Source organism: Marmota marmota, unplaced genomic scaffold (assembly GCF_001458135.2).
Source record: "Marmota marmota marmota unplaced genomic scaffold, marMar, whole genome shotgun sequence".
NCBI lineage: Eukaryota > Metazoa > Chordata > Mammalia > Rodentia > Sciuridae > Marmota > Marmota marmota.
Window position 1 is genome coordinate 1,386,093 of NW_025999961.1, and position 5,549 is coordinate 1,391,641.

The window sequence follows — 5,549 nt, forward strand, 5'->3', positions numbered from 1 at the left end:
GCCAAAGAAACTGTCTCGTATCACGTTAACACATTAAAAACGATGACCAACCTGGACAGCAGGCCGCCTTTTCACTGGAAGCCTGATGACTTGTTGAGTCTTGTCATTCTCAGCTCTTTGCTTATGGAAGAGCGTCAGGTTTCTATGGCGCCAGTGCTGGCTCACATGACAGTCCAAGTGGACGCAAGAAAATGCAAGCAAGCAAGCCTTACAGGGGAAGATATGCCTGATGGGATTTCAGGTTTCTTGGAGGCTGAACAGAGAAAAGGGAGATGAACTCGTTGCTGATTTTTCCAAGGTTTTGACAGAAGGAAGTTGTGGAGACAGGGGTATGTGCAGAGCATGTCAGGACTGAGACCAGACCGGATTCTGCCTTTGGGGAGATGGTAGGTTGGGGTGCTGCTGGTAGGAGGGGAGGGATGAGGATGATGTGCAGGTGGGTCAGGAGAAGCAGCAGGGGATCGCAGAACCTGGACAGTCTGTGACAGAGGAATGGCACCCCAGACTGCACAAGGAAAGTTAGATAGAGTGTCAGCAGTCCTGTCACATGGGCTGAGTATGACCAGGCAGTAAGGTGCTCAGATTCAAGACTAACTATCAACCCAAGTCATGACATCATCTGTTGTTGAGGGAGAGACCCTAGTCTTGGGAGGTGGCAATTACAAAGGGAGCAATAAGACAGAAGAAGCACAGTGATGATCTTCTGAAGCAGCCCAGTTACAATGGTGGCTTTAGTGGCAGAGGAGTGAAAAGGGGCACTGATACTCACTGATTGCCTCCCACATGCCTATGAGACACTGAGCTGGGCTAAGAACTTATTCATTCATTTGTTCAACAAATCTTTTCCGAACACCTATTATGAGCCAGGCGCTATTCTAGGCACTGCAGACAGAGCAGAGAACAAAGGAAATCCCTGCCTGCTTGGATCTTATATTTTCACAGGGGAACCAGACAATAAACAAAGTAAACAAAACTTACGTTGGTTCCAAATTAAATTTTTAAATAGGGAATCCAGGGAAGGGCTCACTAAGAAGGTGAAATTTGAGCAAATCCTTGCAGGAGGTAAGGAAAGGAGCTATGTGGGTGTTGGGAGGATGAATATCACAGGCAGAGGAAATGGAAGGAGCAGAAGTTGTAAGGAGGCACCTGCCTGGTGTGTTCAAAGAAAAGCAAGGAAGCCAGAATGACTGGATCCAAATGAGTCAGGGGTACGATAGGAGATGAGAGAGGAAGCAGGTTAGGGGTTGAGAAAGGAGTCATCTAAGTCCTTTTGGGCCAGTGGTTCTCAGCAGGGTTCAGTTTGCTCCCCAGCAGACAATCTAAAGACATTGTGGGTTGTTATGGACTGGGCCATTGGTACTGCTGGCATCTAGTGGGTAGAGGCCAGGGATACTGCTCAACATCCTGTAGTGCACAGAACTGTCCCGCTCATCCAAAGATTAGCTGGCTCCAGATGTCGACAGTGCTGAGGTTGAGAAACAAGTAGTTGAGAACTTTGATTCTTATTTGCAGGAAAATGGAGGGATTGTTTTAAACCAAAAGAAAAGAAAAACCATCCAAGTAACATTTTTAAACAGCATTGTTTTAGATGTTGTGTCAATGATAGAAAACAAACAGGGGAGCAAGGTAGGTACAGAGAGTGCAGTTAGCAGGTTACTGCAATAATAGACAAGAGATGAAGATGACTTAGATCAGCAGGTGGGTCTCATTTATTCACAACTTTAAATTTGGTTGCATTATCCCCAAATCAGAGATAAGGAAACAGAGACATTACCCATGTGTATGAGTTCAAAGCTGTGCCCTTTCCATTGTTTGTGATAATCTTCCCCTTCCTCTGAACCTCCCTTGTCCAACACAGTGAAAGTCCAGGGATGGGTATGAAACCAGTCCAGAAAGGTGAAATGAAGGGGCTTGCCGAGTGTGGTAGCCCACCCCTGGAATCCCAGCAGCTTGGGAGGCTGAGACAGGAGGATCACGAATTCATAGCCAGCCTCAGCAAAGGCGAGGTGCTAAGCAACTCAGTGTTACAGATCCTGTAACCAAATAAAATACAAAATAGGACTGGGGAGGTGGCTCAGTGGTCCAGTGCCCCTGAGTTGAATCCCACGTACCACCCCCCCCAAAAAAGAAGGGGCTTAAGAGCATTCCTTTCTAAATCTGCCATCTCAGCATCTGAGCTAGACTGACTTGAACCTGGGGTCCTCAGTGATTCAGATCCATCTTTTTAACTCTCTCCCAAGGAGAGGACTGATTTCAGAACCTGGAAGGAGGAGCCACTCTGTCCCACTGAGAGTGAAGAAGATAGAAAAGAGGCATGGAGTCCAGCACATTCTGGACCAATGTACTGTGTGAATGTGTGTCGGTTGCTTTGTGGCCCAAACCACAGCACACTTAGGTGAGTGCTCCTGGACTGAGCAGAGTCATGGGTGGATCCCTGGCAGCCCACTGCAGGTAGTAGTCTTGTGTTCCTTATGTTTGTCACAATTTAGATATTAGACAATTAGTTCAGTGTAGGCCCTTTGCCTATATAGGAAGTTCTCATCTGGGCAAACAGAGCATGACCAACACATTCGGTGATGAAATTAGACTTCAAACTTTTTGTTCATTGAAGCACAGGTTTACCCCCATTCGTGGTTTCCATATCTACAGATTCAACCAAATGCTGATGGAAATTTTTTTTAATTGTAACTGTATTGAACAGGTACTGATTTCTTTCTGGTCATTATTACCTAAATAATATAACAACAATTTATATGACATTTACATTGTATTAGATATTATAAATAATCTAGAAATAATTAAAGTGTATAGAAGAATGTGCATATGTTATATGTAAATTATTTGCTGTTTTATATAAGGGACTTCAATACCTAGGATTTTGGTATCTGCAGGGGGTCCTAGAACCAATCCCTCTTGCGTACCAAGGTATGACTATGCATATACATTCTTGTTGGTTGGGTGTATAACTGGGTATGGAATAGCAAGGTTGTCTTGATAAGATGAAGAGTAACTTGTAATAGTTGTGTTTTCATGCCATCTTCTCTGCATGGTCAACTTTATTTTTAAGATTATATATTTTGTCTTCATTGCCTGAGGTTCTGCCTTCCCAGTGGTCTTATCTATTGGTGATGCTTTCCATTGAATTTTCAGTTTGGTTTATTAATTCCTTCATTTTGAGGATTTCTGCTTGGTTTTTGATTGTTTGCTTGCTTTTTATTTATTTATTTTTCAGAATCTCTGCCTCTTTATTGAAGTGATCTTTCACTTTCTGTGTTTCTCTCTGATTTCACTCCTTACACCATCCTTTACTTCACAGATCAGTTTAACTGTGTACATTCTAAACTCCTCTGATATTTTGTCTACTGTGATGTCAATGGATTCTGTTATTGGAACACCTTGGTTTGTTTGGGGTGCTTTGTTCTCTTGTTTTTTTCATGTTGTTTGTTTGTTTGTTTCATCTAGCAATGTGGATCTGAGGCAGTACAGATTTTATCGTGTAGACTTATGGTGTCCCTGAAGGTTTCCAGTACCTCATCTTTAAGGGGGAGTACAATATTACTAGATCCCAATGTAAACAATATATGGCCTTAAACCTGGTAGCTCCTATTACGACGTCTATATTGCTGGTGGGACTGCACATTGGCACAACCATTATGAAAAGCAGTATGGAGAGTCCTCAGAAAACTTAGAAAGGAACCACCATTTGACCCAGCTATCCCATTCCTTGGTTTATATCCAAAGGTCTTAAAATATACATACTACAGTGATGTAGTGACGCTGCTATAAAAAGTGAGCTGTTTATAGCAGCTCAATTCACAATAGCTAAACTATGGAACCAACCTAGGTGTCCTTTAACAGATGAATGGATAAAGAAAATGTGGTATATACACATAATGGAATATTTTATCACCCAGCCTTAAAGAAGAATGAAATGATGGCATTTACTGGTAAGTGAAAGGAGCTGGAGAATATCATGTTAAGAGAAATAAGCCAATCCCCCAAAATCAAAGGCCAAATGTTTTCTCTGATATGCAGATGCTAATTCACAATAAAGGGCGGGGGAGGGATAAGAAAGAATCGAGGTACTTTGGATTAGGTAGAGGGGAATGAAGGAAGGGGAAGGGGTATGATGGTAGGAAAAATAGTAGAATGAGTCAGACATTAATACTCTATGTGCATATATGACTACACAACTGGTGTGACCCTCATCATGTACAATCAGAAGAATGAGAAGTTATACTCTGTTAATATATGATGTATCAAAATGCATTCTACTTTCATATAGAACTAATTAGAAAAAACAAAAAATTTCCAAAAAAAAATTAGTAGAGAAGTAATGTGGATAGATATGATAGGGAGATGTATAGGCAGGTTCAAGAATCAAAGAGAAAGTCCAGAGCTCTGAATAGAAAGGACTGCAGCTATGAGGATACCTATAGAGAATGGCAGAAGCTAAGGAAAAGTATGGTGTATACAGACAGAACTATGGCATGCAGCAGTGTGGCGTAGAAAAAGGTGTTTGTTAAAAGTCAGAAAGACCTGATTTTGAATCTTGCTCTATTGTGAGTAGGGAGTGCTACAGGTCAAAGCCTTATCTTTCCATTACAGAAAATAGAAAATGCTAAGCAGATGAAATTCCAACAACTAAGGATTGGATTCCTACCTGTGTATAGAGCATTGGAGATTTGGTGGTGAACTCGAAAGGAGGGCCTTGTTCTCCTTGATTTGACTGCAAAGGAGCACAGGAAACATTGATCACTTGATTACAATTATGGTAAGTGCAATGAAGGAGTCTAATCAATCTGGGGATCTGGGAGGCTTCTCTGAGGCCAAGTAGACAGGAGCCAGGCCAAGTGGGGGGGAAGTGTTTGAGGAATTCAGGCAGATGTAACAAACAGCTGGAGGGAAGCCTGGGGGGAGAAGGAGCTTGGAATGTGTAAGGAAAAGAAACAGTGAGTGTGCCTGAAACAGTGTGCAAAGGGGAGCAAGAGGAGGGGTCAGATGGCAGCAGCAGGCCAGGCCTTTAAATAATGACCTTGGCTTTAATTGCTTTTTATTTTTTTTTTTAATTTTTTATTGTTGGTTGTTCAAAACATTACAAATTTCTTGACATATCATATTCCACACTTTGATTCAAGTGGGTTATGAACTCCCACCTTCACCCCATACACAGATTGCAGAATCACATCAGTTACACATCCATTGATTTACATATTGCCATACTAGTGTCTGTTGTGCTCCGCTTTTTAAGCATTTTTAATTGGAGGTATGGAGAGTCTGGAGAATGAAGTGGGACTGGCGACAAAATCAGGTAAGTTCGGAAATAGAGGTTGTGCATTTGCATTTCAAAATTCATCCACACATTCTTTAACATTCATGCATCATGGAAAAAGAGACTAGACTACCAAGTGAATCTGGTAACATCTGAAACCCATTTGGATGTCAATAACTATTGAATGGATGAAGGCATCCATAGTGACTTACAAGGTTAACACAACTGCAAAAAAAAAAAAAAAAAAAAAAAAAAAAAAAAAAAAAATTTTTTTGCA

At 41.6% G+C, this 5,549-nt stretch overlaps 1 long non-coding RNA gene across 1 annotated transcript in view; it reads left to right on the forward strand.

Annotated features, from left to right (window-relative positions):
- The first annotated feature begins 219 nt into the window (after positions 1-219).
- The window catches only part of LOC125616722, a 9,736-nt gene continuing 4,406 nt past the window's right edge, over positions 220-5,549 (forward strand). Inside the window, exons 1-3 of the long non-coding RNA XR_007347453.1 lie at positions 220-386; positions 4,609-4,774; positions 5,252-5,311. This is a non-coding gene — a long non-coding RNA (uncharacterized LOC125616722). The remainder of the gene's footprint in view (positions 387-4,608; positions 4,775-5,251; positions 5,312-5,549) is intronic.